We start from the raw sequence: 19,285 nt of genomic DNA on the forward strand, positions 1-19,285 counted from the left end.
TTGTAGCAGTTGTTATATTTCTAGATACTTCTAAGCAAAGCTGGCTAAAGGACTGGAATAGTAAAGCTTCTTAATACGTCAATGTAAGCCTAAAGCTAAATATTTTTGTGCATATTGTGATACTACATAAATAGTATGTATTTCTACCTCAGTAAGTTATGTGACAGTTTCCACTGTCATTGCCACTTCAGTGATGGCCACCTATGGAAACCTTATGAAGGGTTTTTACTTAAGTATGAATCACATCCTTTGTACACTCAAATTCATTCAAATATGACATCTCAAAATTACAGCATAGCACATGCACAATAAGATGCATATTCCTACCATGTATGCCCCTATGGAAAAATCATGTAATTAAAAGCTCACAGTACAAGCTAAAGCTATTAGATGTTTATTGAAGTACTACACATGCTAAAACAAAAAGTATAAAGCCTTTTTAATTAACACTAGCTCTACCAAAGTCATTTTTGGTCCTTAATATTTTGTTCTGAATTTTACTGGATGTAAATATATTTTAGTGGACCAATTTTAGATGTCTTTCAATTACTGTGGATCAGTGACATTTAAATTGTTTATTCATAAAGAAAACCTTTGGTAAACGGTAAATACCACCAGATATGCTGCTACGCATGGTGTAACAAATTATGATTAAATTGTAAAGTTATTTTACTACATGTTACCTCTATTTAGTTCATTTCAAATGTGGTTTATTGACATTGTTTAATTATATTTGGTTCTGGACATACATTTAAGACATTAGTAGAGACTACCTGATGGTTCTGACAGGAATAATATAAAAATTATTTCATCTAGTACATGTCCAATTAATATACTCCAAACTAGACTGTGGGTAGTATCATTTTGACTGACTTTATTAACAAAAGAACCACGTATTGACCTTAAGATTCCGCCTGCTTAAACACCTTTAAAGTTGATTCATTCAAGACATTACATGATAAACACAGCCCCCTTAGCCTTGAACAGCACCCCACTTCCTACAACTGGTCCTGTCGTTTCATTTTCATCCCATCCCGAGGCCGTTTTCATGTCTAGCCGGTACCCCTCCCCCACTTTCCTCGTACCAATACGCTTTCAACCCAGCTCTTCTCTGCAACATATAACATTATGCACGGTGACGCATGCGCAATGCATGCAACATGATGCAAATGTCACTGCGCAACCAATTCTAAGCTGGCTCATACACTGAATTGGCGGGCTAATAGGTCGACTTAACCAGATCGGCTAATTACTGAAACTGCGGCCTGAAGTCCGCAGCCATGCTCACGACAAAGAAGGAAAACGCCATTCCTCTGTTAACCTCAGCCGTGATCTTCGAGAAAGTTCCCACTGACCGCAGCACAGCAGCGGAAAAGATGACGTCAAGTGCCCATTCCTGTTCTCTCTCTCCCTCTCTCTCCCTCCTTTCGGTTCAAATACACACGCTCAAAAGCCACTTTGAGGTGCTACACACACCGCTAACGTACAACATGTCTCAGCAAAAAGCGTATTCTTAAAATTAAAGATGCGAATTTACTCACGGCTTCGGTTAAATGAAAGTTAAACCGTTTGACACATACCCATCTACAGTCTATCCAGCAGACGCAGACCTTATAAGCTCGGTGGTGCTCTGGTGGTCACATGATTTCTCCCTACCAATGAAAATGACGCTTGCATGTTTTGCTAGGTTTTTCTCCGAGAGGACGAGCGACGAACGGCTTGGATGTTTTCAAAACCAGTGATGAACGTCACACAGCCGTAGGCTACGGTTAACGTCCAGTATTTAGGAAATTAACTGTTAATATTGCGCAATAGTCACATATAGCGGAACCTGAATGAGTCGGTGGGAACGTGTAACCCCTTTTAAAGGTAAGCGCAAAACGAGGTTTCTTGTTTGACTGCCTCGGATCAGGATGGGTAAAAAAATCCTAGCAATCTGGCTAAGTTGTACTGCAAGCTGGCTAACGTTAAGCTAACTTGACGTAAACTGCGTGCGAAAATGGGAATGTTATGTGTTTGCGTGGGCTTGGTATAGTTGTGCGCCACGTGCGTTACACACATTGAGGACTTATTCTACGCTAACTGAAATTTCCACCCCAGTAACTGCCTTTAGTTGCTCGGTGCTTTCAAAGCGAGGATACAGAGCGCTGATAGGAAAATGTCGGGGCGAAGCAGATCGAGCTGGGTTAGCTTCAGACAGCCAGACAGCCAACAGGGCTGTGTAGGTCTGGGAACAAGCTCGCTAGCTAGCTTAGATTAAGCGCTGGGGAGGGGGATCGTTGTGAGGGCAGTAAAGGAGCTGCAGTGGGCTTTTGTCTCGGGCTGTGCTGTGCTCCCTGTGTTGACTGTTGCTGTTTAATCGCGAAACGTGAACTTGAATTTGCCTTGTCCTGGCCAAGCACTAGCATTAGACAACATATTTACTCGCAAGACGAATTTCACCGCCAGATTAATCAACTAACACCACAGCTCGTGTTTATTATCTATGTCCAAGTTGCGAATTTTAGCGCTCAACAACATTACTTTTTGATTATTGGAAGCACGAGCGGCATTAACGTTGGTGGGTGGTGGTTTCTGCAATGATCGAGCCAACGCCACTTCGTTTATTTACAACCAGCGTAGTTTGGCGGGACAGTAGCAGTCAATATGCTGTAAAATGTAGTTATGATTTGTAAATTCTCTCAAGGAACTAGCATAGCTATTAGAAATCCGGAGCTTGCGCCTCCCAGGCAGTGACTGTGACATCTTGGGGGTGTGTTGCCTGATACAAAAGCTGCTTGTCTTTACATGGCTATCTGTGCAGCAACCCGTCTGAATCAACCGAAACGTCAACCTGAAATTGAACATACGTTAAGTTAAAGAGTTTTATTGGATTGCAGCACGTCTACACTGTTAAATTAAGCTTTAATTTTTTTTAGAATCAGTCCGAAATTGGTCCTAGTGGCAGTATTTTTAAGTGACATCTGTCTCATACAAAATACTGTGTATTCGTCTTATACTATTATATTGAATGCAGTATGTAGACAGTGTAATGGTCATATTGTAATGGTGTTTAATTAATCTGTTTTTTCATACAGTTAAAAAAAAACAACAGTATTAAATGTAAAATATATTTTTTATGTCTTTGTTAAGGAACAGCACATGTAAATACAGTTAACTGGCCATTTTAAAATAATTGTTTCATTTTCAATATTACAAGAAATGTTCATTTTGGGATCATGAAGAAGAATGCTATTTAGCACCACAATTCAAACATGAAAACGTGTCATATTCAGAGATTAACTAATCGAGCAGCTGCTTAAAGGTTACATCAAAAATAAAACCATAAGAAACCAACTGTCAGAAACGCATACTCTTATTGTCTCTTTTGGGGGGCTTATTTTAATTTTGGAGACATGAATATTGACTTGAATACTGCTAGTGTTTTAGAAACCTCCATTTACAATTTGAGAGTTACTAAAATAAAGCATTAGTTGTTACAATTCAACTGTTGTGCTGACAATTGATTGTAGCATCAGCTTGCGTCTGTGGCCTTTTAAATAACCAAATCTTACAGGAATGCATGAAAAATACTCTTAAAACAGGGTGATCTGTTTGTCATTTCAGTTAAAGTTATATTTAGTAATTTCACTCTTTAGCTGACCTTAAACCAGGAACTGATTAATTAAACTGAATTTGTTAAGATTATAGAAGGTTGTATAACAGCAAGCATACTTCCAGTTCGCCATGACACATCATAATTGACCTTACTACTAAGGAACAGCACTTAAATACCTTAAATGGTGAGTCCTCAATGATGAGTAAATTCTTGCGCAATTGTAATTACAATTCCTTTAGAATAAATCTTGTTAAATCATTTTTTAAAACTTAACCTTAACCTCAGCTGCAATTTAGATAAATCACCAGGACCATGCTGCAATTATTTGCTTATTAACAATGTACTAAGGAGCAAGTTAGGATGTAGTAATACATGATACTTTTTCATATTAATGTTTTGTTAAATGTAGTCCACTGTTAATCTGCTATTCCTTTAGATACATTTTATATAGACAGAACAGTAAATAAAAATGTTATTCATAGACTTAAATTGGCAGTAGCTGATTTTTATCAATAGAACATATCACTCTCATATTAGGGAACATGATTCTTCAGGCATTAAAGTGCTGTCTTCTCCCTTGATTGATTGATTGGTCACTGCTGTTTTGGACTCAATTGTACGTGGTGGGATTAGTAGGCTTTTCATTAGTGTGCTTGTGTCACCTCGAACTTTTGTTTTTTAAAATACTCTTTTACTTTCTGTAATGAGTTTGTACTAACATCTCTCTCACTGGCAACTGAGTATCATGTGATGATGATTTGCCTGAGGATGAATGAGACCTCCCACGGCACTAAAGGTTATGACAATACGAGTAGGACACATAATTGACACTGCAGTATATTACCAAGCTCTTTCTTGCAGTGCGTCATGGGTGCCTTTTTTGTGGTGCCATTGAAGAGAAGATGCTTCTTTTTGTTTGAAAGGGTTTTCTTTGTTCACTTCAGTCTTCTGGTAGTTTAGTAGCTGACACTGATGAAGCAAATTAAATGATGGTGTCCAATAATAAATGTCAGTTTTAAGTAACAAAAAGGCACTGCCCTGGCTTTTGTTTATCGTTTTGTTCATTGCAAACAACATTTATTTAGTTGTATTACTTAATTGGTGATTTTAAAAATGCATAACCTCAGTGTAACGGTGTGATTCTCTACAAAAGATTAGGTTCTTTGGGGCGTATAGGTTTAAGGGTATATTAGGGCTCTCCAGTTAATCAAAATTTACATTCAATCTAATGATTTAAAATTAGATTAAACAATTAAGGCAGTTCCTTCTTTTATCACATCTGTGCACTCATTTGCCCTGTGTTATAAATCCATGGCACCTTTTCCTTTGCTGCGTGTGTATCAGATTCATGCTCCTCTGTTAAAGTTAAGACACAACCTAATGTGCACATCGCCATTGACACAGTCAGCACAAGCACCGGCATATGCTACATCCTAAGCTCTACATAAATTCCCAGCAGAAGCATAAAGTCAGTGTTCTGTCCTTCTATTAACCGCCAGACGTACTCCTTGACATGCTGTACCAGATTTAGATCATCTTTTGGTCAGCACTAATATTAAAACAATTTTAATTGTCTGAAAACACTTTGGTTTTAACAAGTAGAGAAAGGAGAATTAAATTTGAAAAAAGCTGCTTTCATCTGCTCCCTTATTCACGAGGAATCGCTACAGTGGGTAACTCCAGATGTTGAATTTGGATGAATTTCTTTTTGTACTGGTTGCCCTTCATGACACAACCCCACAGGGATTTGTGTTTCTTCACAGCACTGAACCGGGGATCTCAGGCTTCTTAGGTGAATGTGTAAAGCACTACTGTGGAGCCACTGGAAAGGAGCATCAAATGCCATTCCCGGCTTTTGTACTGGCAATCTGTGCTTGATGCTTTTGTCTGTGATCTCAATGTGAATTGCCATAATTGAGCAGACTTGGGGTATGGGCTCCATGGACTGGACTTGTTGTGCTGCATCAGATAGAGGATAGATTGCATGGGGATCCAGAGAGTTTGTAGGTCAAGTCAATACTTTGAACTCTTTGTTTTTTGTTGTTTTTTTGTTTGTTTGTTTGTCTTACTTTTCATGTTCTTCCAGAGAATACTGGGATACATTGTCCTGCTGTTAGCTGCTACCAACAGCCATGGTGGCTGCTATTGGAGGTGTTGTGTTACTAATCAGCAATTTCAAAAACAATAAGTTGCTTGCTTGTTTGACTTTTCACCTCAAGATTTTAAATGAATCAGTCCCAAGTGAAATTAAAGATAGCATTAGGGTTAGGGTTTGGTATGTTCTACTGTTAACCTCTGTGCATAGTGTAACAATGGTTGGGTGGGTGGTGGTGTCAGTATGATATTTTTTTAAATTAATTTTTTTAATAAATACATTTATATAAAGGTTTCCAGAAAACATTTCATTGTTGACCTGTTAGTGGTTTTGATGTTGGGGTTTTAAAATAATTAAATTTTTCGAAATAGCTGCCCAAACAAGTACTTAGGAGTAATAAAAGACTTGCACATGTGCCGGATGACACACAAACAACACAAAAGGACAAGAGAAAAGCTGTGTAAATACTACTATCCCCTTCAAAGTTTCAGCATGTCAAACTCATCAAGACATACTCCAATGTCGTGTTTGTTTTGTTGTTATGTCTGCATTGCTGATGCACCAGTTCACTTTCTTCTGTTTCTGCCTGGCTACCTTTGTTATTGGTGCGGTAAGACAGCTCAACATTTTTCAACTTAGTCTTTTTTTGTGAGTTTTATTGACCTTTAGATATAATTTAAAATGAAAAACAAACACCTAGAAAATGTGAGGGAGGTAGGGAAAGGTAGGCTTAGTACATTAAAACATGAATGGTTGCATGTCCTGACCAGTGGGTGTTTTTTGATAGTAAAGTTCCTCTTCAGTCTAATTGCATAAAGTCTGTGGTTGCATGTGGGGGTGAAAAGAGCCCCAGGCTCATGAGGACTCGCATGTCTTGAGAGGCCTGCAAGTTGGCTATGGGGTGAACAGCAGAATCTCAGAGCAAATGGTCAAATGTTACAGTTTGCCAAAAGTGGACCGGGCGATCTGGAGACAAAGGCAATCATTGATCCTTCCACAGGTTGATCTTCAGAAATCTAGTGGGTTTTACTTTCCTGAGATAGATCTTTCTACCAAAGGCTCCATTTTGGCCATTTTGGTTCATGGTCCACTAAACAGTAAGTTAGAGTTTTTAGGGAAGGACTAGAGCAATTCTTCCCCAAATTCCCAACAAGCTGAATTTACATTGTTGTCAAACTGCAAGGTAAATGGGCACCTTTCTGCCATTAGATAGCAGGCATTGCCCATTATTCCAGAAGCCGTTGAAATTATAATGACATTAACCTCCTAAGACCCGAACTCTTCCACGGCATGCATTTTTAATTTCTCTTTGATATTTGGGCATATTGGGGCCCAATGAATGTAAAAACAAAGAATTACCAGATTTTTTTTTTTTTTTTTTTTTTTTTTACCTGATTTGTCTTTTTATGAATCAGAGCCACATATGAGGATATTCATTTAAAATTTTGATAGAACAGTAGCAGTATAATGTCCTCGTAAATGGATATCAGGCCCCGGTTGAGCAAAATTGAGTATTTTGGTCTAAATAACCCAAAATGTGATGTCCACATATGTGGACGGCAGGTCCTAGGAGGTTAATGCACTTTGTCTGCAGTTGCCAGTCTGCCCATCCTATCATTGCATTGACAGTTCTATTATAGTGTATTTACTCACAGGCATATGACTAACTTTACTTTTAAAAATCTGCTTTTGATAATAAGCTGGCTGACACCTTCATCAAAAATGTCTAGCACATGTATGGGGTGAAGAGCCAGTGGGCAGATATCGGTTGACATGTAGCTTGATGACGATCAGTTTCACAAACCAGCTGGCAAATCTTTTTTTGTTTTTCTTTTTTTATTTAAAATTCAACCAGTTTCCGCAAGAGAATATGACCTGTTGTTCTCTGAGAGTATTTTTGTTAGAACTGGCATATGATATGTTAATTTCCTCTTTCTCATTGATTGGATCTTGTTTGTGTTGCTCTTCCAAAGCTTTTGCTTTCATTTTCACTCATCCTTCTTTCCTTCAGACACTAAATTAGCTTTTATTGCTCGTCTACAAATCCCTTACAGAGTTTGTCTCATGGCGTAGTCAATTGGAGGTGAGACTTTGCCATAAAGGAGGGGCATGTTAAACAGCAATTCAATTGTGACTCAACTGTCACAACTGCGTATCAATCCATATGTCAATGTGATATGACTTCCTGTAACGATGAAGTGTTTGATCTGCAGAAAAACTGTTATTTAAAAGTAATGTCATTAAGCAAGTTAAAACTACTTATGTTTAGACGGAGCATTTTGTTTTTGTATTTAACATTGTAGCTTTATGTCATATAGTAATAAAGTGATCATCTGAATAATTGCTTCTTGCGGTCGCGCTGTGGTTGAGACATTAATTACAGAGCAGTTTTGGTCAGTTTGAAATATTTTCTCTGGCTGTCTTGGCAATATTTAATGCCAGCATTTATCTTCTGATCACACTCGCATGCATAGTGACAGGTCTGGATTCTCAAAAATCTAATTTTCCTCTTATTTCTGCCAGATCATGGAAATCAGATGGTGGGAAAGAATCTGCAGTCACATCAGTTTTACACATGCCGTCGAGGCAGATCGTCATAAGAGGCATAGACAGAAACGTGCTGAGAGCCATGCAGACGCTTGTAAAGAAATGCAGCCCAAGTACACAGTTAATACTGAACTGAAAGTCCAGCTACGTCAAATTTTCAGATTTCTTAGATTGTTATTAGACTCCTTCCAATATTTTCTTGCTTAATAATGCAAGCACAAAGAGGGCTTGCTCTAAAAATAACTGGAAAACGTTAGCATGACATCTATAGTATAAAGCCTCTCCAGACAGACTATAAGCTTCTTAGAGAATAGGGTATTGACTAAGGTGCTGTAATGCCTGAGCAATTATGTAAGGGCATACGTTATTTCCTCTTTACAGTGCACTTCTTGAGAAAATTTGTTTGCATTACAGTTGTTCATTTGGATTATTTTTCATACAGTGGAAAGTACATAATACTTATTTCCAGTTTTTATTGTTTTTGTCTCCAGTATTATACAATATTTTGTTTTTGTAATTTGTTTTAGTCCATAACACAATGCCTAACTTGCCATATCAAATGTTTTGTGCGTTATGCATTTTTTGGGTGAGAAGTAATTTAAGAAAGGGGAAAAATAAGAGGCGGCAGATTAAAGGAGTAACATTCACATGGAGGTGGAGGGTTCTAAATGCAGATCGGTGCAATGGAAAATGTCTTAAGCTATTTAGAAGACATTCTCTTAGAGAACAAGAGAGAAAGGTATTAACCCTTCACGGGTTTAGGGTTAAGCCTAGACACAAAGTGATGACTTGGACATCACTGAGTGAAGGAAAGTAATGATTTCATATGAGCTTAAGCTTACTAAATGTATTGGTTCATTTCATGTGAAACATAAGCAGTCTGTTTAAGACCTAAACTTGTGCCTTTTGTACTCGAGTCCTTCACATTGAGAGTTTTAGCTTGGCTATCTTTGGTATTTTGGGCCTATATGTTGTCTGCTTGGTCTGATCTTTGCCATATTGCAGCATTTCACAGCAACAAAGAGCAAGAATGACTTATGGTTGTAATAAAGCTGTTTTACTTTACTAACATTCTGATTGGGGTTCCTCTTTTTTGTTTTGAGTGCTCACAGCAGGGCCATATCTTCAGGGAAATCCCCCCCAAACAGTCATTTTTTTTTTTTTTTTTTTTTACTCTTCAGCAAAGTGAACACCACTGCCCACTGAGTATTGATAAATTGCCATTATTGGTTATTGAGGCTACTGTGGCTGTGCCGTTTAAGCTTTGTGATGGTGAAGATTGGTCATCTTAGAAGATGGAGTGAAATTTAAAAAGGTTACAACAAATGTGATGGGAAAAACTCCAAGCACAATAAGCCAAAGAAATTATCTGTTTCCTCTATTTGAGGCAGCTTAAAATTCTGTTCTGTATCACTTTCACTTCATCTTGTCGACTACACTTATTGGGTTGCAGTTCAAAAGGGAGCATGAAAGCAAGCAGTGGTCATGATGTGATGTGCCTCAAGCTAGACCAGAACCTGCAGTTGGCTCCATCAGCCGAGTATCTGCGTCTTCAAGAGGCCTAGCAAGCGTGCGCTTGTGCATGTGTCTGTGAAGAGGGTGGAGCCTCCTGATTTCACAACATGTGCTGGCCTTTGCCAGCAGCTGAATGTGTGCAAAGTGTTGTTTTTGTTTGGTACGTTGAGTGCATTATCTTTGTGTGTAACGGCTTGATAATCTATTGTATGCTTTTAAAGGCCGACAGTTCGAGAGCCTGTGACCTTCCTGCGTGACTGTGAATGCACCTCATGCGCACAGGAAGGAAGGAACAGACTGGGTTGCAATATTACAATGCTGTAGGTTTTTAAATTATTAAAGAGCTCTTAAAGTTTTATTTTATGAATGAGCAGTGAGAGATATATCTGTCTGTTGCTAGTTTATTGTGAAAAAAGACAATTTGACAGTGGGTGTGTTCTTTGCATTCTTCATGGACTGCTTTCACTTCACTGATGCCAAAGAAAGCAGTCATATCCTGTTTACTCTGGCTCGGTTTTGTGACCATGCTTTCGGAAGGCTGAGGACCCTCCTGCTGTAAAATAGGTTAATGAGATTTTCATTCACTGGACAATTTCAGTGGATTCCTTTTGGTTGTAGAATAAATCGCGTCACTGAGCTCTTTTTGAGTGGAGAAATGTGATCAGATTGTGCTAATCATTGGCAGTACTCTGCATGCTGCTTTATGCTATCCATGACTGTGCTAGTTTTCATTTTAAATGGGTTTAAAGCTAAGGTGAAAACAGGCTACAATTGAGATCGCTTAGGGTTATTATACAGGAAGTAACCTATACACCTATCATAAGAGTTAGGGTTGCCTTTGATGATGGGTTTTATGTCTTACTAACTGTTTAAAATATTTGAAGCAACGGCAACATAGCAATGTTGGCACTGTTTCTACTCTACCTGAGCACTCAAAGCACTTTATACAACTTGCCTCATTCGCCCATTCATAAAAGCGCTATTGTCTATGCTTTTTCTACATAAGTGCTTTCTGTCTAACATTCACACACATTTATACTCCAGTGGATGCACTGGAGAGCAACTTGGGTTTATTATATTGCGCAAGAATATTTGGCATGCAGACTGGAGCAGCCAAGGATCGAACCACAAACCTTCCAACAAGTAGATGACAGCTCTACCTCCTGAGCTACAGCCAGCCCATTAAATTTAAAGGGTTTTTTTGTTATTAAAGTTAATTGCACATGTAGTAATAAGGAAAGACATTTTTATGTGGCAGAACCTATACATTAATCAGTTTCATTTTGTTTTTATAGACACAATTGAAAACAAACATTATTGATTAAATAACATGAAAGCAAAGCATGTGTTCAACATGCTTGTTTGAAGTATAATCAACTGTGGCCCTTTTCATGCACAAAACAGTTTAGAGCAGTTCAGATATGTTTAGAATTAACCTGCTGAAATTGGGCACAGTTGTTGAAATTCTTCATGTTTCTGCATATGATTACAGTAAAGATTAAACAAACTTGGAAGGGGCTGACTTATATACACTAATAAACCACAAAATGAAAAATGTAGGCTCCTTTTGTGCCACCCAAACAGACATGGGAACTTTGGCAGATTCTGAAGGACACTCCCAAAGATTTCTTTCTTTTGATCTGCATGCAGCCACCAACTGCTCCAACAAGATTGTGTAATACAGCTCAGACTAGGGCTGCACGATTTTGCGTAAAATGAGAATCACGATTTTTTTGGCTTAGAATTGAGATCACGATTCTCTCACGATTTTCTTTTCCAGTACAAATATTTATTGCACTTATTAACTGCACATCAACTTCGTAACAGTTGAGACTGAACATAAAAACAATAAATGTCTCACATTTTGTTGTTGCCGCAAAATGTTGTACTGCTTGAAATTCCGTCTCCACCGTTGGTTGACACTGCGTGTATAGAGCAAGTAGTGCAACAATAGAAAAATAGTTGCGGGATGGCACTGTGTAGCGTTTGTCTAGAGTGTTGATCATTTTCCTAAATCCCTCGTTTTGCACAGTGTTGATGGGAGCCATATCTTTGGTCAGGTGATAAGTGATAGCCTCCGTAATTTCTTTGTGCCTGCGGGAGTTCGACGGGTATAGGGAAGCGCTGTATAAGGTTCCCGTTATTGATGTTTGGGTGGTTGACTGGGACGGATTTTCTCCTGTCACTTTCTCGTCATCCTTGACGTGCTCTCAGTTGTTTTTTCTCTGCTAATTTTAGCATCACACGGCACAGCTTCTGTATCACGTGGTATAAGGCTCCGCCCTTGTCATTTGTTGAGCCGGAAGAGTGAGCGCTTGTTTTCGTGCAGACTACGTCCCGGATCAAAATGCGGTACAATCGTCGTCGTGTTTTTATTTATTTTTTAATTTTTTATAAAATCGTTGTCATTTGGAAATGAGATCGCACATAAGTATGAATCGAGATCGCGATTTTCTAACGATTAATCGTGCAGCCCTAGCCCAGACTGCAAACAGAAACCAGAAATCTTGCAGTGCAAAAAACCTTTTACCTTGTCTGCAGGTTCTGCATGTTGAAGATATCTGTTAAAATAAGTTCTTACACATTCTGGGGTGGTTCAGTTAGACTTGGATCGTACTCCCACCTTGAGTTTCGCTCAGCTGGTTTTGCAGTTTGGTGGGGCACGTTGTCCAGACAGGGAGGCCTTTTGGTACTGCTCCCAGCTGTCTAAAACAGCATTAAAATGGTGGAACATGTTAACATCAGACGCTCAGTATGGCACTGCATTGGTGATGGTTCATAAATATGTGGAACAACATGCAACGTGGGCTATGCAGTTTGTTTGTTTTTTGTTTTTGTTTTTTCTGTTCATGCTGTTCATGTACTACAGCTACAGATTAGCCTGTGCTGTACAGAAGGCGGAAGTAATAATAAACAGAACTTCTTCACATTGAAGTGAAACCGAGTGTTAAAAACAGTCGAAGTAGCATCTCTTCTATCTAACGCTAACTTTACAGCCCATAGCAAAGCATCATTGCCATCAAGCTATACACTGTCACCTTTTTGGAGGCCTGCACAAAGGTGCGTTAACATAGGCTTTGTGTTGGTTGATTTTATAGCAACAGAGATGTAAAAGGACGATACAGTACCTTAAATTCCCCATAACACACACGTGAATCCCCAGACCTAAGGTTTCAATGCAGAACATTACATTGAACCAATGTTATTTACCTCACCTCTTTATGGTTTTAATGGTGTGGCTGTGGTGTATTATGGTCCATGGATTTATGTAGTGCTCCAGTATTGACCACTTCATCAAAACACTAAAGCACAGTAATATGAAATCACGCAGGAGCACTGAGTGCATTGTAATGGACAAATCTAACCAAGTGTCCTAAACGCTGTAAAACCTCATGTAATTGTTAAGCTAATTGATGTATTTTAGTACCAAGGTCATCCACTTTCAGTGTAAAATGACCGAGGGAAGGTAAATGGTTAACTCCTTTCAATGAATATCTAATGTTTCTGAGTTTGTCCTTTAGCTCCACACAGCCTCACTCTTTAAATGAAACACTTTAGAATACAAATTGGTATAAAAAAAAACAAACATTAATATGCTGCATATCTTGTGGGGCTGACTGTAAAAAAATATACCAGCTCTGAAAATGGTTGCTGTCTCTGCGTTGTTGATTCAAGGCATCTTGTGTCTTCTTAAGCATTAAGACTATAGTGTTGAAATAAGGAGAGGTTTAAATATTTTACTCAACCAGGCCTTCAGACAATTAACTGATTAACTTCCAGCTATTCAAGAGCAATTTTGGTATTTCATTGTTGACTTAAGAGGTTTAAATCAAAGGTAAAAGGTTGGTGTGCTATGTAATCTGTAGACTCCTCGCAGCATGAAGCTGAAGTTGCTTTTTCAACCTCTCCGCACACACTGGTCTCATCTAAGCTTAGTCTGGCACTGCAGAGCTGTGGTTTTGGCACTGCGCAGGCAGCCATGTGTCGGGCTTGTGATCGGATCGGCAGCTCATCGAGTTTAATAGGATTTGACAGGTGTAGATGGAGTCGTATCTTGAATGTCATAATGAAAACTGACACAATATTTGCCTCACAGTTTATTTTTCAGACTGTGGCCAGCTAGTTGCTCATATGGAACCGAGTGGATAGGATTCCTTGTGGCTGTGACACCTTGTTAGCTGCAGATGTGTTTTGTTTCATAGTCATGTAGGTAATGTCTTTGCCACCAGGGGCTTTAAATCATTGCCTACAAATTTTCTGAAAGGAAAAGGAGGGCGTTTTGTTTTAGCAAACATGTTGCAACAGTGATGAGGCTTTTTTTAATTCATTTTTTTAACATGTATTAAACAGGATATTTTTCAGTTAATAGTTTTTGTTACCAACTAGGGCTGCCACAAACGATTATTTTGATAGTCGACTAGTCACCGATTATTTATGCGATTAGTCGACTAATCAGATCATCATCCACTGGACGTAAAACTACAGCTTATTGCACCAGCAGCATCTGCTCTTATATAACTATCATTAGCTTACAGCTTTAAGCTTTTAAGGTGCTAACTAAAAATAAAGACAAGATGATAGTTTATTCAATTTTAATGAAATTTGCAAATTGTTTCGGTAAAGTTTAATAAACTCCTTGCTATCTAAAATATAACAGGACACCGGAGTATATTCTCCAGCATCTCACACTTCTGATAATCAGCTGTCTGCTTGACGTTTATTCAGCTGTGTAAAAACTATAACTTTAATCTCAGCCAAACCGATTTACTCAGGAACAAATAAAATACAAAAAAAAAAAAAAAAAAAAAAAAGCCAAACAACAACATTTTTAATTTATCTAAGTGACTCATATATATTTAACCTGAGTCACGAAAGACGGCGGTGGGTTTGAAAACAATTTGCCGGGAGTCCGGTGTTCTCACGGCGCTAGTGAGCCTAGCCCCTGGCTAGCTATCGAGCTAGTGGGTAACAGACGTCTCCGAAAACGTCGGAGCGCTTTTGAAAATATGTGGTGTCCTGATAAACTGAGCCGATATTTGAGGTTTACACAGCTACATTCTCGCCTGAAAATATGTTAAATGTTTATTTTGTGACCCAGAAAGAATAATAAGAGTAATATTAAAACTAACTAGCTACCGCCATTGTTGGAAACTAAGCTGGGCCGCGCTATGAATTCTGGGACACAGCTGCTTCTTCTTCTTCGGGGTTTAACGGCAGCTGGCATCCTTGTACATGCTGTGCTGCCATCTTCTGTTTCAGTCTGTTATTACACTCTTAAATCCTGCTATTATTCCTGCGTCTTTTGCGATCTTACAAAGCTTCAAACGACACGTCGACTATTAAATCAGTCGTCGACGATTTTGATAGTCGACGTAATCGTGACTAGTCGACAAATCGTGGCAGCCCTATTACCAACATGAGATGCATTTCTGTTGCATATAGCTCACTGTTATTAATGCCAAGTCTGATAATTGCTAATTCAAAGTCAGATTTTTTTTTTTATTAAAAATTCCCCAATTCTCCATCCATACTGTGGATATCAATATTTCCTCGAGCAGCAACAGCTCTCCAGTGTTTGAGTCAAGTGAGCTTGGCCATGTGGTGGAAATGAGAACAAGACCTATGCCTGGGTCCTAACCTTTGGTCTAATCCCTCCCACATTCCCTCCCCCTCCTTTTAACCCGTAATCAGCAGTAAAGGCTTCATTGTTCTTGTCCTCTGCTTGGGTATCTGATCATTAACCTACATTCGGAGCAGTGGCGGTAGGCTTCTTAAGGCTGTCAGACTCTCTCGAACCAGTTTAGTGGGCATTTTTCATCAGTCCGGGTTAGAGCCTTATTCTCGTGCCAGTGAAGTTAACCCTATTTACATCCTCTCATGTACAAACATGTTATTTGACGAGGCTTTTATTTGTGTGCAAGCCATGTCCCGAGCCTCGCCCTTGTAGATTTAGATGAGTTATTATTATTTTATTTTATTTAAGCGAAGGATAAGACTGAAATTGTTCAGCACTCTGTCTTGCATAATAAAGCTCAAAAAACAATTTCTGGTCTTTAAATGAATTTATTATGTCTTTCATAGTATTGATTTGGCAAAAGAATCTGGTGTTATAATAGTATTTGACATTAGCAAAGTAAATGCTGTATCTAATGGAGATGAAACATGAAGTGTACTTAGTTGTACGACAAAACTTTTTTTTGTTGTTGTTGTAAGTGACTAAATATACCTATAAAAGTTGCTGTCGTACTACCAAAAAGCTATTAGCTTCATTGTAGATTTGGCAGCAGCTGACTGGTACAGGTTTGAACAGTTACTTAATATTAATATCCACCCATGTTTTTCCCATGCCAGAGAGTTTAACCAGTGCTCTCCGCCTCTTTCCAGCAGTGTGCCCGTCTTATTTATGAAAGCCAAAAACTACTGGAACGAAGGCCAGACGCTCTGGTGGGAGGCAGCGTGTTTCGCCTGTCTGGGGTTAGGGTAGTGAGAGGTGAACGGCCTCCTCGAGGCATCCAGTGTCTCTTTTGCTGTTTGTCGAAATGCGCCTTCAGTTAAGATGACCCAGTGATGGGAGGAAGAAAGCTGCACTTACATTGTGCTGGAAATGTTATGCTGCTTTGAATTTGGTGCATAGTTGAGTCAGGAGAATGACAAGAGAGTGACTTTAAGAGCCCAAAGATATGAAGGGCTTATACAACCTCTTTTTGTGACTCTGCATTTAAAAAATAGACAGGTTGTGATTGCATTTTAAAGTCTGTGGCTGCAGGTAATATTATTTCTTTTTATGAGTTAAAAAGTCCAAAATACCTCTCGTCAGGATAATGTGTCCAGAACCCAAATTTGTTGTTTTTGCAATACGGCACAATATTTTTTAAAAACTGTTTTCTAAAAGAAGCTGTTTAAGGTGTTGATTATACCTGTAATTAATTGCTAGTATAATAAATTAAGTAACTGATTGTTGCTGCTCCAGGCACCATGCTTACATGTTGTTGTTGTTGTTGTCACAGCTGACAATTATAATTTACATCTGCTTATTCCCGGGTTCCCCCCCCCCAGTATAAATTTTGAGCACCATTTTAAAAATATCAATTATACTGGGTAGAATAGTAAGCTAACAGCTCTTTATGCTTTTTAAATTGCTTGCTTACTTTGACCAGACACCACAAACCCTTAATTTGAATATATGGCCAGGCATTCATTACAGATACAAATGATAGACTCTTCCTGATATACTGCTGTTTCTTCTTTGTTTTTTGTTTGATTTTTTTTCTTTCTTTTGTCTTTTGAAGGGGCAGAAAATAGAAGAGCCTTTATACCTCATAGATTTTGTGTAAGGTATTTAAGAACATCTAATTCAGCTTCAGTCCAGATATTTATATGTGAGAGATGGCACTTTGCTGGATATTGTTACCTCCCCTACCCCTCCAGTATCGGGCCTTTGCGGTTGGCTTTGTCCTGCTACTCATTAGGGAGTCGTTGTTGGAGGAGGAGGATGGAGGGAGCGAGTGAATGTACAGCTGAGAGAGACCTCCCCCACCATTTAGCCCGATGGCGCGTAGGACCACAACCACGTGACGGGCTGTTTACCGTTGCAGCAGGCGTCGAGCGTCTCCTTGAGCATGTCACAGTCTTCCCTACATCCTATTGTAGGAAAAGCTGAATACATCTTCTCTGGATTTGTAATATTCGTGATAATAATTAAGCAGTTTTTATTTCTACTGCAGTGTAACCCAGTGGTTTAGTCAGAGCTCACTTTTCATCAGGGGTTTTTTGTTGTGCGTGTGCTTATGTGGGGGTGTGTGTGTGTGTGTGTGTGTGTGCCTGCAGTCGAAAGTACAGCCACATGGGAGAGCAGGGGAAAATCACATGTATGTTCCACATGGTGTGTGTGAGAGCTCACAGCAGGCAGTACTCTCGCAGCTGGAGTGGAGTAATGTTTCTGCTGCTGGTGGCGGCAGCGTACTCTGCTCTGCAAGCTGTGTGTCAGGCTCGGTGCTATTCTTAGCCCCCTTTCCCTCCCTGTCCCATCCTGCAGTCAGTGGATCAGGTTACCATACTCTGTGTGCTCGTCATCCTTCCTGGCTACATCTCCACCATACACTCTCCTCCATCCTCCCCCAGTGAACATACCCCAACACTCCCAGAGTCTTTTACCACAATTCCCCTGTCAGACTGCTGCACTCATGCAAGGACACGCACTAGCAGCCGCTCTGCTGTCAGGGCCGGCGCACCCAAACACTACAGGGAAATGGTTGTTATTGTTGTTAGTCAGGAACCAGTGGAGTTAAAAATGCAGGAACGCTAGGTTATAAATAAATGGAGACAGAGACCAGCAGTGCAGCAGCACACTTGGCTTGGGATTTCGCTGTCTTCATTCATTCAGATTTAGAATTTACTTCTTTTGAAATCACAAATTTTGCAATGTTATAGGTAAAGAAGGATGGTTAGTAAAGGGTGATATGTTGACCTCCAACCTTGATGTTTAGTTGCAGTTTATTTTTATGGGAATGACTACAATACATGAACCATGCCACACACCACAGCATTTATGGCCTAAGCTATTTTTCAATGCCCATCCTTAGGTTGAGCTTTTAAAACACAGACATAAAAAAACAACATACACAATCAGTGCACACATTAAGAAGCAAAATAAGATTTTTAGTGAATATGTATGTATGTATAAAGTGTTGGTCATTCTACTATATATATACTATAATCTACTATACTTTAAACCTTTATAAACTTAATATATCAATTAAGGCCACAGAAAACTGTCATTTTAATTTGATAAATCAGTCACAAATAATCCTAAAAATCATTTGCTTTCTAAAACATAAGAGGAAAAATCTTCCTCCCAGTATCGGAGTTTAACATATTAAATTGAGGCAAATGATTGGGAGTGTGAATATTTGAATTTCCCTCTAAGTTGTTTTACTTTGGCATTTTTGACTGCTGTTCATTTATGAGAAGATAGGGCTGCTCAATTAATCGAATTTTAATCACGATTACGATCTGGGCTTTCAACGATCATTAAAAATGACTGAGCCGATTATTAGCCCCTCCCTCATTTATCCGCGACACCTTAAAGGCCGGTCCGTGAAAATATTGTCGGGCATAAACCGGTCCGTGGCGCAAAAAAGGTTGGAGACCGCTGATTAAGAGGACCCCAGGGAAGCTCGGAAAGCTAAGCAGAAGTTATTTGGAGAGGAGAGTGACTGCTGTTGGTTGAAAAGAGGTAAAAAAAAAAACTTCAGTGGTGTTGCACACTATTTTATATTATTTTTTTAAAGTCATTGTTAACCCTTTAAAGCCGGTCAGAGCAGCACGCTCCGTTTTGTGTAACTATTTTTAAATCCCTGTAGAACCTGAACCGTGTAAGCTAGCGCAATAATTTGTTTTGCATATGAAACCGGAGGAGTTGTACTTACATCTGATGCCATCAGCTTGTCCTCGGTCACGGTTTCCTTCCACATAAAGCTTTGCAAATATTGCATAAAAAGCGCTTGCAGGAACAAAAACATAATATTCCA

General features: G+C 39.1%; 1 protein-coding gene across 2 annotated transcripts in view; it reads left to right on the forward strand.

Moving 5' to 3' along the window:
• The first annotated feature begins 1,682 nt into the window (after positions 1-1,682).
• The window catches only part of ankrd12 (ankyrin repeat domain 12), a 40,310-nt gene continuing 22,707 nt past the window's right edge, over positions 1,683-19,285 (forward strand). For both annotated transcript variants that reach the window (XM_004555265.4, XM_004555266.5), the window contains exon 1: positions 1,683-1,869. The gene's annotated coding sequence lies outside the window, so the exon portion shown is untranslated. The remainder of the gene's footprint in view (positions 1,870-19,285) is intronic.

The sequence above is a fragment of the Maylandia zebra genome, linkage group LG18 (assembly GCF_041146795.1).
Source record: "Maylandia zebra isolate NMK-2024a linkage group LG18, Mzebra_GT3a, whole genome shotgun sequence".
In the NCBI taxonomy this organism is placed as follows: Eukaryota; Metazoa; Chordata; class Actinopteri; order Cichliformes; family Cichlidae; genus Maylandia; species Maylandia zebra.